A 13,976-nucleotide genomic window follows, 5' to 3' on the forward strand; every position below is an offset into this window, starting at 1 on the left:
ATCCTGGAACTCCCGTAAAATTTACGGGAGTTCAAGCATACTTATGCTGGAACTCCCGTAAAATTTGCGGGCGTATTTTTCCGGATTTTGAACAGTGTGTTCGCTCAGATTTAAAGTGGCTAAATTTCGATGACTTTTCAAACTTGGCTATTTTTCAACGACCAGTGGTAAATTTGGCTATTTTTGAATTTTTCCCGACTAGAGAGGGTTGAGAATTGAGATGATCATTCACAGGCCCAATAAAAATTGACATGACATTCCCATGGCCTTCTGTCTTGCTAAATTTTGGATACAAGACAATTCCGTTTTTCCATTTCACAGTTTTATTTTAGTGTAGAGTACTAGTATATACTTCCATATGAAAGAAGAAAAAAACTGTATCCTTTAAATATATATTGTATGTGTACTTTTAAATGATATAATGTTGTTTCAAAAAATTGTGCAGAATTTACTATGTCATGTTAAGAATATTTTAAAACTGTTTAGCCCCGACAAATGATGTAAGAGTTTTCAAGTTTATTTCAGATAAATATGCCGATAGCAATAGTAATGTCATGGGCGAGCTGTGGCATGTTGAAGACACGCAAGGAGAAGTCTATGAGTTTTGACGCCCATAAGTATGTCAATCTTGGTGGTGTCTTGCTAAAGCTACTCAGTAAGCTCCCATTATGTGTTGTCAGAGCTCAAATGATGTTTATTTTAGGAATACAGTCTAATGATTATATTAAATTATCTTTTTATGTAAGAAATCCACGCTTATTAATAAAGATTATTATTATATAAATAATTTTGGACCTGACTTTACGCCATCTTTGGAAAAGTTAGATCCTATACTTTACCAAGTTTTGTTATTGTGCTCTAAAGCATTTTCAAGTTCCCATTGATTGTTATGAACAGAGACTGGCCAAAAGATTAAGGTAAAAGGGCTTGTTTGAAATATTGAAAAACTTTGTATGGGACTCAGGGAAAGGGAGAGCAGTTCGAGCTATTAAAAGGAGAATTAGGTGCTGCAAAAGGGATATACGAATTATGTTGAAGCTTCAAGACTGTGCTTCCCATCTCCTCTTCTGAATATGCACCTTATCCCCTTTCTTCGAGTTCTGCTTCTCATCCCTATTCTTATCTCTTTTCTTAGTTACTTATTTTCCATATAGTAGTTTGAGTGTTGCAATTGATATCTCAAGGTTGTAATCAGTGTTCCATCTTATTATATAGTGAGGAATTATGGGTTTGTGACATTGGTGCTTTTATTGAGAGGAATCCAACAGCGACGATGTTTCTACCTTGATTCAGTGGCGACGACATCTAGATAGCTGGATTTTTCGGGCCGAGTTGTACTTCACATGCCTTGGCTTCTTCAACAAGGATTGGCTGCCTCTTCCTTCCTTCTATCTAGAAGGCGATGCCCTAGCGTGGTTCGATTTGTTACTTCACAACAACCAATTTTATTATTGGAACCATTTCAAGGAGAAGTTTCTTCTGCATTTTCAGAAACGGACCTTCACTGATTCGTCGAGAGTGGCAGTTACTTCACAAGCTTGTGTTGACTACCTGAATTGCGCTACATTGGTTCCACCAGTGACCTCTGAGTTTGCCTCTACTCAAATCCCCGAAACTCACGAACCCAAATCTCGTCTAGTTAATGGAGACAAGAATGCGGCTGTCGTAGATGAGGTATTTGATGAAAATCCCCAAAGTAGTGAACGTGATATGCATATCTCAGTTTTCAAAGGATGAAGCTCAGTTAGTTTCTCTTGTTGGCCGAGATTATTTTGTGCCTAAAGAGATGGAACAATTTGAGATTTTGTCTATAGCATTTGAGGAACTTTTAGATGCAATGAAGACAAACTCTGATTCAGACGATGGAAAATCAGAGGAAGACCACAGAGACTGCACTAAGGTGGAGGAAAATTCAAGCAACTCTGCAGATCAGGTGTTCGCTATAAGTCCTCAACGAGATACTGCCGCACAGCTCCGTCACATTGCAACTATGATGTTGGATCCTTTCTCTAGCTTGATCCTAGGTGATAAGTTTCCTATTGGTTGAATACTTGTTGTGCCTGTTAATATCAATTTGGACGATTGTCATATACTTGGTACTTGTTATTGCTGTCAACCGAGGGCTTGTGCATCTTTCGACTATGTGTCTAGATCACCTATAGGGACTATTCCATTTTGTAGTTGTGTGGAAAATTGGTTCGACACAAGGCAAGATTTTAAGGCTGATTCATGTGTTGAATCTGAAGATTTAACACAAATTGAGGGATTTCTTCCACTTATCACCACAACAGATTTAGATGGTGAATGTGCCGAGATTGCAGAGTTTTCTCTTTGCTCATTAAATCAATCATTTGGTCCTTACTGCCTCCTGGTTTTCGGAATGCCGCAACACATAAGAGCTTGAAAAATAGAGTGGTATTCTCTGGATGCCAAGCTTCGGGAGGTACACAAATTTATGTAGTGCCGCATGAACATCTGGAACGAGCTATGTAAATGCCTCCTCTGTTGATAGCAGACCTCCTAAATGGATACTTGAATTGGCGATATTTAAAGACATGTATCTTGCTGAATTTTTTATGGACCCCATAATTTTTGAAGATCAATATCTTGATAATTTTGGTACAAAGAAAGAGGGTGTCATTTTGACTAGTGCAAGACATTCTGTTAAAGTACTTCTTGAATATGTAAATGAAAGTTATGCTAGGGATTCAATGATAAACGTATTTTGAGTCAATTTTCATGTGTTAATGGTGCTAATTTCTTTATAGCAACTGTTCAAGCAACTGCGCCAGCTCTTAGTGTATGGGATCCTGAAATAAGTTTTGAGTTCTTGGCTCTAAAAGATTCTACAAAGTATGTGGCGGTCTTTTTATTACTGGTACTAGCAGGTTGTGCGTCATTGCCTATTCTAACTCTAAGACTAGAGTGTGGGATCCGGGACAACCATGGTTTGCGCATTCCTAAAATCTGCAGTATGATTTGGCACTGTTAGTTACTACTTTACCAAAGGTTACTCATTTTTATATTGCTGATTGGACTTTTGTGAGGTCTCAAGCACATATGGACATTGCTTTACCTGACAGCTATTCTTATGATGACAAAAATAAAAGTTTTCTTCCTTGTTTTCTTACGATAGCCTTATTCCTTCATGTAGCTAATTCCTCTGGAGAATTGCTTTTGGCCAAGGGTGACACTGCGCTGTTAAGAAACATCATATGCCAAAGTATAAAAGTTGCTATACTTGGGGATATGCTTGAAGTTGGTCCAACAGAATTCACGTTCAATGAGTTGCTATTACTGTTTTGATGTGACGCCCATTTTTATGTACTTGCACTTGGTGAAACGAGGTTTCTCATAGTAAGCAAGAATATATATTGTGCAGGGGAGATCAAGCTGGTATGCATTAATGATGCTCATTACATGACTTCTGAAATTATTAATTATGTAATTACAGGTGATGTTATCCTTGACAATGACAATAGTCAAAGGTAATTAGGATTGATTTTGGACCTTGTCAACCTTATTTCCCCTACAACACTATGTTGTGTAATGGTTAGCAAGAATGCGTCAACTGAATCATCTTCAATGAGTCTGGATTGCTTGAAAATAAGGTTCATATATGCACTTATTCTTGGGAGTATCTGTCAAATGCTTGCCAGGCTGCTCTACAACCCAATATTTTCTTGATCTCCAATATGTTATTGATGATGATGGAAGGCGCTATGGTCCTTTGTGGACAACGAGTTCTATTAAGGAACCCCAAGATCATTCTACTTATTGAGTCCACCATTGTTCTTGCTACTGGTTTGCATAGAATTGTCGAGGAAACTCAAGTCAAGTGTGACCCTCCTCATGGCAAGATGCTAGCTTGTTGTCGTATGGTTAGTGCTGACATTTTCCCAAAGGTTGTCAATGTTGTGTTGGCCAACATCTCATGTCACCTTGACACAGTGATAGATCACATCTTTTCTTATCACAGAGACTACCTTCGTATAGTCACAATTGGCGGAACAAGTGTTACTAACATTGTTCTTAACCCGAACCTTAAGGACAAGGTTCTTATTGAGGAAAGGAGTATTGTTATGAACGAGATTGGCCAAAAGACTAAGGTAAAAGACTTGTTTGAGATATTAGAAAACTTTGTATGGGACCCAGGAAAGAGAGAGCAGTCAAGCTATTAAAAGGAGAATTAGGTGTTGCAAAAGGGATGTACGAATTATGTTCAAGCTTCGGCTCTCTTCTCTTCTTAATTCGTACCTCATCCCCTTTTTCTGAGTTCTGCTTCTCATCCCCATTCTTATCTCTATTCTTAGTTACTTAGTTTCCATATAGTAGTTTGAGTGTTCCAATTGATATCTCAAGGTTGTAATTAGTGTTCCGTTCTTATTATATAGTGAGGAATTACGGGTTTGTTACATTGATTCAAAATCTGTGAATATACGATTGACTGATGGAACCAAATACAAATTGATTAATATATCTTAGAAAACTCTTATTTCAAATAAACAATAGGAAAACAAATTAGTTAGATCAAAGCAAAATTGTGTTTGCTCATTGACACACCTAGCTAGGTTTTCAAAATCAGTTGAGATTTCTACTATTTAGAAACGGCACTTTAGGTGTACGAACACCGTTCGGACTTCGGATACATTTGGGATTTTCTTATTCTTACTATTTACAAACGGCACTTTAGAGCTTAAGTGTAAATAGCTAATTCTGCATGTCTTCTAAGAGGGACACGTGTGCTAATTACTTTTAGCAAATCATGTGTACTGCACTTATATATATTTATTTAACTATGTCATCTATAGCAGTACTTCACAACTTTGCTATTATAAGACCATCTTTATTTGTGAGTGTCTCAACTCTCTTCTACTTGTGGCGCTTGTAAATTTCTGCTAGATTTTACTTCATTCTCCTTCTTTCTTTCTTGCACTCATTTTTTGGTGATATGATTTTGATACATCTGATTTGGTTTTCTTCATATTTTGGATTTTTCTGTTGAATCTTTTACATGCAGGTTAGTAATTTGTATATTTTTTGTTAGTAGTCTTCAAAAGTGGAATTAGGACACAATTCCTCTGCAATTTCTTCTTCTCCAACCTTCATTCCCCATCTGTGTGTAACTTTCTCAATTCTTCTGTGCTTTTATTTCTTCTTCTTTCTTTTGGTGTTTAACCTACATCTTTAAGTTTTGCCCTTTTTTTCTGTCTCCTGATTTTGCTTGCTATGGATATAATTTTTCCGTTCTTTTTAATAATTTTTTGCTGGATACATTATATCTCGCTTTTTACATGTTTGGATTACTAAGTCTTACGAAGAGAGTGTATTGGTGTCACGACCCAAGTTCGCCCTCCTTGAACTGTCGTGACGGCACCTAGTCTCTACGACTAGGTAAGCCTAACAATTTTGGAAAAGAAACAAAATGCGAAAAGACCAATAAAAATTGAAGATAAATAAAGATAGAAATGTTTAAGATGTCGCTCGGCATAAACTAATACATGTTCTCAAAAACTGGAATAACTCTCAAAACCCGAAATCTCATAAAATCACAAGCTGAGAATGTTTACATAAACTTCTAACTCCAGAATATCTGGTCAACAGAGAGTACAGAAGACCTAAGGCTAACAGAAAGAGATATTGAGAGACTCCTCGGTCTGCGGACGCGGAAGATATACCTCAAAGTCCCTGAAGGTCGCCTCGCCTCACTAACGGTATGGCTGAGCCGATGAACCTGGATCTGCACACGAAAAATATGTGCAGGAAAGGGCATGAGTACACCATGGCGCTACCCAGTAAGTGCTAAGCCTAACCTCGGTCGAGTAGTGACGAGGAAGGTCAGGGCCCTACCGGTCATAAACACACACACACACACATATATATATATATATATATATATATATATATATATATATATATATATAGGGAAAAGAAACAGTATAAAGCAACACAGGGTGATAAGAATAACAACAACTACAACAGAGATAAAATCACAGAAAGAAGATAGCTCTACACAGAGACAGCAACCGTGGATCTACCAGCATACCGTCCTATAGTCCCCAAATGTAAATAACCAGCAAGCGGGGATCTACCAGGATACCGTCCTGTAGTTCCCAAATGTAAATATCCAGTGGATCTCCCGGGTGTCGTCCCGTAGTCCAACTCATAGTGTGCAGGGAATCTACCGAATACCAATCCATAGTCCCAAATGTGAATATCTAGTACTGGGGAAATCTACCGGGTGCAGTCCCATTGTTTCAATATAACTGTGCAGGGGGATCTACCGAAATACCGATCCGTAGTCCCAAATAAACGGGCAAGGGGGATCTACCGGGATACCGTCCGTAGTCCCAAAGTAAACACACAACAGCAATACGAAGAATATTCAATTCAATCCAATTTCATACCAAGGTAAAATAGGTATTTCTAACCTAGCACGCTGCACAGAATTCAAATAAAGCAGTTTGAGCAAGTAAAACAGTTGAGTCCTTTAGACATGCTTTCCTAAGCTAACAGTAGTCTTAAATTGCAAGTAGTATAAACAGGGAAGAAAATACAATTATAGTTACTTAATGAAAACCGGATTTTCAACAATTAGCACATGTACGCACTCGTCACCTCAAGTACAAGGCATTTCATATATAAACAATACCAAATTCTAAGGGGAGTTTTCCCACACAAGGTTAAGCAAGCCACTTACCTCGAACCAGCTCAATCAACTCGGTATCACGTTCTTGCCACGAGTACCCGAATCCAAATGGCCCAAATCTATTCAAAGTAATTTCATAATGTAAATATAACTTCAAGTAACTAATTCAACTAATTAATTCGAAGCTAACATGCGAAATTAGGAAAATCGCCCAAAAAGTCCCGCGGGCCCACGTCTCGGAATCGGATAAAATTCGCAAAACTAGAATCCTCACACTCTCACGAGTTCATACATACCAAATACATAAAAATCGGACCACAAACAACCCCTTAAAATCCCAATTCCAGATCTCCAATTTCAAACCCTAAACCCCCAAATTTAACCCTTATTTTCCATAAATTTCTTGCCAAATCAGTAGAAAAATACCATAATAACGAGTTTGGGTTCCAAAAACCTTACCTCCTCGAAGCTCCCTTGAATTCTCTCTCAAAAACCTCCCAAAAAGCTCAAAATCCGGAAGAAAATGGTGGGAATGGGCAAAAATCGCGACTGAAACCTTATATAGGTTCTGGCCCAGGGTTTCCGCACCTGCAGCCATTTCCACGCACCTGCGGACCCGCACCTGCGGTCCCAGGTGCGCATCTACGAGAATTCACTTAAAGCACCAAACCGCACCTGTGTTTCTCCTACCGCACCTGCGGTCTCGCAGGTGCGCTCCAGCTCTTGCACCTACGACTTCAGAGCTCCAAACGCCCAGCCGCATCTGCGGCTTCTCCATTGCTTCTGCGGGCCCACACTTGCGGTCCCATGCACGTAGGTGCGGTTATGACAGATCCAACCAACTTCAGATTTTTCCTAAGTCCAATTCAACTTCCGTTAAGCACCCGAAACTCACCCCAGGCCCCCGGGACCTCAACCAAACATGCCAACCAAATGCTAAAACATCATACGAACTTATTCCAACCCTCGAAACACATCAAACAACGCTAAAACCACAAATCACTCTTCAATCCAAGCCTAAGGATTCCCAAAACTTCCAAATTCCACTTTCGATCAAAAAGTCTATCAAACCTCGTCCGAATGACCTGAAATTTTGTTCACACGCCCCAAATGACACGACGGACCTATTCCAACTTCCGAAATTCCATTCCGACCCCGATATCAAAATCTCACTATTGAACCGGAAACTTCAAAAATTCGACTTTCGGCATTTCAAGCCTAAATAAGATACGGACCTCCAAAACATAATCCGAACACGCCCCTAAGACGAAAATCACCCAATGGAGCTAACGGAACCAACGGAATTCCATTCCGAGGCCGTCTTCACACTGCTCCGACTACGGTCCAAATTCTAAAGCTTAAACTCTCATTTAGGGACTAAGTGTCCCAAAACTCTCCGAAACTCCAAACGAATCCTCCCGGCAACTCACAATAGCAGAAATAAATACGGGGAAAGCAGTTAATAGGGAATCAGGGCGTTAATTCTTAAAACGACTAGGCGGGTCATTACAATTGGACGGTCTAATAAGCGCCATTTTGTGCAAAATACCACTGAAGCTCACTCTCAAAGGCCTTTTGCTTCCCTCAAATCCTCTTTACCAACCTGGGAATCTATAAGCTTTTTTCAAATTGAGTTTATTTAGTTCAATTTCTTCATACATTCTTGCTTTATGATGGCTAAGGCTTTGATTAACCAAAGACCGCATTTTTATTTTGAGTTTATAAGAGTAAATCTTCCTCTGATTAAACTCTTCTGAGGTGCTTTTTTTGTTTATTTCAGGCGTTTGCGTTTATAACATGTTATGTTCGCTCAATGCATTCATAGTTTGCTAATATTAGTGAAAGTGAACCTTCTCAAAATAAATAAAGTATTAGTGAAAGTGAACCGATTAAAAAGTATAACATACTAAAAAGACTCCTTTGTTGGACACCTTCGACTTTAATTTGATTTTGATTTCCCACCAAATTTGTGCTTGCATGTTAGTCACTGATCTTAATTTTGCAATCATCCTCTTTCTCTCAAGAATTTTGTTTTTTGTTATCAGGATATCGTGGCACTAAGAGGCAACATCAATCAAATAACAACTGATACACCAGATTGGATATGTAAGGTCCAAATTATCGACATAAGTCGAGAATGAGAGAGTCCCGAGAAAAAAGTTAGATTTCAAAATCTGATCTTTGAAGATGAAGAGTTAATTAGCTCTACTGCAACAATATATATTCAACTTTATATCATTATAATTTTACTGCATTTGTGACGAAAATTGATACTTTACAGGAGCAACAAATTCGGTGAGTCGTGTATGGCGATGCTATTCCATATTATGCTGACAAGCTTAAATTCTTCTAGACATATCTAATCTCCACTGGAAAAGTTAAAGCTTCATCAACTTTATATGGTCCACCAATATATAAATTTTATTGGGTGCTTGATCGCAAGACTATAGTGGAACATATTGAGCCAAATAATGAGAGTGAAAAACCACTGCTACCACCGGCAAAGTTGAATATCACTTCTTTCGACCACATTGCTCAGATGACTCCACAACACACTGCTACAGAAATTGGTTATTCACCCCTGTCAACTATTACCTTGATGAAACATTTGGCTTATAAAAATATATTCCCCTCATTATATTTCTTCGCTCCGGAAAGATCATTCTGATTTTTTTTCCCAAGCAGATATATTGGGAGTCATCGTCCGCTGTGGCTGTCCAAAATATGCAGGTCGTGCTTTAAATAGATGCCGGGAGATTACTATTAAAAACAATCAGTCAGTACAATATTTTTACATTATATATACTCTTACTCTTCTTTCCAACACGTACATATATCCTTACAATAGATATTCAATAATTTAGTAATACATTCTCTGTGTTGGCAGGAAAAAGCACTTTCTGCTCACTTTATGGGAGGACTTTGCAGACATTGAAGGAGTGGAGCTTTTGGAAAAAATCAAAAATATGAAGGATATCTTGTAATTCTTGGAAGAAGTATCAAAATATCTCCTTATCGGTATTAATGTTCTCAAACTTTTCCTCCTTATACATTTATTTTTTTAAAATAGAACCTTACACAAATATTGTGTAATATGCAGGCTTATCACTTCAAACTAGATTCAACTCAACAATACAAATAAATCCTACTTATCCCCCAGGCATTGAAGTTGATCAATTGGTAAACATTTTTTTGTATTATTCGCTAACTTTAACTTGACTTTATGCAGCACAGTGAATACTCTTTTTGTTGTGGTTATAGGGCAAAAACGAACAAAGATATACTTTCAGCTTATGCATCAGGTGGTGTTTCAGGGTCATCCCCCTCTCTCACATCGCTTCCTGTTCAGCAACAAGTGATCCCCATCGCAGACATTGTGGCACAAAATGCTGTGAGTTTGGTATTATATCAATACGTGTATAATTTTCTTACTGGTATAACATAGTAACCAACACGTGTTCTTCCTTTTCTCTATGACAGATTGGGATTTTCTATATTGAGGCAGAAATATCAATAACAGATGACATGCAGAAGTTTTGTGTGCTTGAATATTGATAATAGGCTAGATTTATGTGTAGTTTGGCGACTATTTATGCCCCAACTTGACTATGTTTCACTATTCTAGGATAGTTAAATGACGATAAATTGGCTGTAATTGTGAGTTTCATGTTTTGCAGGAGCGAGTTACGCTTATGAGAACTTAGGACAGTGTTTGGAGCTAAATTAAAGCAAGGAAAGCCCCTCGGAGCTGAGTACATTTGAAAGAATAGAGAAAAGAAGAGCAAAAATGATGACCCAGCTTAGCGCGGCCATTAGCGCGACCGCGCTAGTTCAGAACCTCGAGGCAGAATAATATGCTATATGCGTGGCCATTAGCGCGGGCACGAGCGCGGCCGCGCTAGTCCAGGTCGGAGCAAATAATTTCAGGGGTAAACTTGAAAGCTCGGGGGTAATTCTACTTTACCTATAAGAGGTCCAGCTCGCCCAAGGAGACATTATCAAGGTTTTTACAATTGAGTTGAAGGCAAGAAGAGGCAAGAGGCAAGGAGGATAATTCGACATCGAGTTCTACCTTTCTTCCTTTTATATTTACCGTTTATGATGAATTTTCATGCTATGATGAACACGTTTATGAGTAGCTAATTATTTAGTCTAGGGTTTTGATGGAACCTGTTGAAGGATGAACTTCGTGTTATGTTAATATAGTTTGCCCAGTTTAATCTCTATTTATTCAACTACGTTCTTGTTGTAGTTAATTGATAGGATCCTCAATTAGCTGTGCCTATTTAGTATGTATTACTCGGGAGAGAGTGCATATTTAGGTAATTATTGAACAACACCACTCCCAAAGTATATGAGGAATCAATAACCGAGGGTTTAAAGGCGGGATTAGGGATAACGAAGCTTTGGGTGTGATCTAAAGTGAGCTGTGATAAAAGCCAGCTAGCGTAACTTGGGAGAGTGCGTCTAGTAAATTGTCGTAATTACTCAGGAGAGATTTACGGTAGTAAGAGTGCTCATGATCGATAGAGATAATTATGCAAATCTATATGAAACATAACAGGAAGGGATTCCATCAATAGGGGAAATCACAACCTTAGATACTTCTCTTAATTGTTTACAACTCAATCATAGTTAGTTTTTAGTTTACTTAATTTCGTTTAGTTATAGTTAGTAAAAGTATCACCAATTGTTATTCAAAATATTTGGGAAGTTGATTACGAAGAATTTAGTGAGTCTAACAAAAGTAATTGGTAGGTTAATTCCCTATGGATTCGAGTCTGGGCTAAATACTCAGATTATATTTGCAACGACCGCTTGTCCTTTTTATAAGGCATAGTTGGGCGTGATCAAATTTTGGCGCCGTTGCCGGGGAATTAACGGTGTTATCAATTACAGTTGAAAGAAATACAAAAAAATTCTTATTGTAGTCAGTTTTCTTTACCTTCAATCTATACATTGAAATTTTAACGTTTGTTGACTTGGTTGTACAGGTGCATGCCTAGAAACTCATCGAGAACTGGTGAAGTATTTGAAGCATTATCAGATCCCGAGAATATTTTCAAGGCCTTGAATCGGGCCAACCGGAAAAGCAAACAACAACAATCAACTGAACAACTCGAACCAGACATGGGAGATAACGTGGTAGATCCGGCTGCGCAAGTAGTGGCACCTCTTGTGCCAGAGGCTCCTCTATATGATTGTGGCGCAACCCACAACTGAGAATTTGGCCACAACGATATTAGTCCCGTAGATACAGGTCGAATCTTTTCAAATCACAAACTACATGCTGCACTTGTTGCAAAACAAGGGACTATTTTCGGGGTCATACATTGAAGATCCTCAACAGCACTTGAAAAATTTTCTGTCAATCTGCAAAACTCAATGGCAGCCCAACGTAACTCAGGAAGCAATAAAGCTATTGTTGATTCCATTCTCAGTGACAGGAGCTGCCCAGACTTGGCTAAACTTACTCCCCATTAACTCCATCACGACTTGCGAGGAGTTAGTCAAGCAATTTGTGAATAAGTTTCATCCACCCAACAAGACTGCTCAGCAAATTGATGAAATTTTGAGCTTCAAACAGAAACCAATGGAGACACTGCAAGAAACATGGGAACGATTCAAAGGAATGTTGGTTATATGCCCGCACCATGGTATTCCAGAGCAGATATTGGGGCAGCGAGTTTACATGGGTCTGNAGAACACCCTCGCTCCCTGAAGCTGGTCGAATAAATCATCAATGCGAGGCAGAGGATACTTGTTCTTAACTGTTACCTTGTTCAATTGCCTATAATCGATGCACATTCTCATAGTGCCATCCTTCTTCTTCACAAACAGAACTGGCGCACCCCTAGGTGACACACTAGGCCGGATGATCTAGGAGTTCCTGAAGCTACTCCTTTAATTCTTTCAACCCCGCTGGTGCCATACGATACGACGGAATAGAAATGGGCTAGGTGCCCGGCACCAAGTCAATACCAAAATCAATATCCCTGTCCGGTGGCATGCCCGACAGGTCTACAGGAAAAATATCGGGAAAATCCCTTACAACTAGAACAGAATCAATACTAGGAGTCTCAGCTCCCACGTCCCTCACAAACGCCAGATATGAAAGGAAACCCTTCCCAACCATACATTGGGCTTTCAATAAAGAGATCACTCTACTTAGAACATGATCAGTCAAACCACGCCACTCGATCCGCGGTACACCCGGCATAGCCAAAGTGACTGTCTTAGCATGACAGTCTAGAATAGCCCGACACGGAGATAACCAATCCATGCCCAAAATGACATCGAAATCCACCATACTCAGTAATAAAAGATCAACTCGGGTCTCCAGATCCCCAATAATCACCGCACATGACCGGTACACACGGTCTACAACAACAGTATCGCCCACCAGGGTAGATACATGAACAGGCAAAGCAAGAAACTCCCGGGGCGTACCCATAATGAGAAAAGTGCGAAGACACATAAGAAAAGGTGGATCCAGGATCAAATAATACAGAGGCATCTCTGTGGCAGACTGAAATAATACCTGAAATGACAGCATCGGAGGCAATAGCATCGGACCTGCCTGGCAAAGCATAAAAATGGGCCTGGCCGCCGCCTGATCGACCTCCCCCTCTGGGGTGACCACTGGCTGCCTGACCTCCACCCCTAGCTGGCTGGGCGGGTGGTGAAGTAACTGGAGCAGAAGTCGAGGGCTGACCCCTCTGCTGAGACGAGCTAGCAACACGGCGAGGGCATTGCCTCCACATATGCCCAAACTCTCCACACTCAAAATAACTCCCAGGTACTGGAGAAGAGGACTGAAGGGAACCCCTCGCACCTGAGTGACTAGCAGATGCACTCGGCATAGAAGAACCCTGAGCGGATAGGGCACGAGATGAGCTCTGAGCTGGGAGGGCGCTGAGTGAAGGCTGGCCCTGCTGAGACCCATGATAACCACGACCTGAAGATGCCCCTCGATACTCTGGGTGGGCTGACTGAGCAGGCCTGAAAGAACGACCTCTACCATGCTGGAACTAGCCTCTCGAAGGAGCACCACTATAACTGCCCGATCCTCGAGGCCTCTTGGCCTCCCTCTCCTCTCGCTCCTGCCGGCGAACCCACTCAATCTCACGGGCGATATCCACCACCTCCTCCAACGTATCACCAGATACCCTCTCTCGGGTCATAAGAATACGGAGCTGATAAGTAAGACCATCCACAAATCTCCTGATCCTCTCTCGATCTATCGGAACTAACCAGATGGCATGACGAGCCAACTCAGAAAACCTCGACTCGTACTGTTACACAGTCATATCCCCCTGTCTGAACC

General features: G+C 40.0%; 2 long non-coding RNA genes across 5 annotated transcripts; both read left to right on the forward strand.

Annotated features, from left to right (window-relative positions):
• Positions 1 to 423: 423 nt before the first annotated feature.
• Positions 424 to 4,229, forward strand: LOC109213888. The gene is made up of 2 exons (XR_002066089.1): positions 424 to 1,097; positions 1,216 to 4,229. It is a non-coding gene; the product is annotated as an uncharacterized LOC109213888 (long non-coding RNA).
• Positions 4,230 to 4,819: 590 nt separating this feature from the next.
• On the forward strand, positions 4,820 to 10,826 carry LOC109213886. Of its 4 annotated transcripts, XR_002066085.1 has the most exons (8): positions 4,820 to 4,852; positions 8,695 to 8,843; positions 8,931 to 9,219; positions 9,335 to 9,425; positions 9,537 to 9,667; positions 9,750 to 9,829; positions 9,911 to 10,040; positions 10,130 to 10,826. It is a non-coding gene; the product is annotated as an uncharacterized LOC109213886 (long non-coding RNA). The 4 variants fall into 4 exon arrangements; XR_002066084.1 differs by having other exon boundaries at positions 8,931 to 9,425; XR_002066087.1 differs by having other exon boundaries at positions 8,931 to 9,425; positions 10,327 to 10,826.
• The last annotated feature ends 3,150 nt before the right edge of the window (positions 10,827 to 13,976 follow it).

This window comes from Nicotiana attenuata, unplaced genomic scaffold, assembly GCF_001879085.1.
Source record: "Nicotiana attenuata strain UT unplaced genomic scaffold, NIATTr2, whole genome shotgun sequence".
Lineage (NCBI taxonomy): Eukaryota > Viridiplantae > Streptophyta > Magnoliopsida > Solanales > Solanaceae > Nicotiana > Nicotiana attenuata.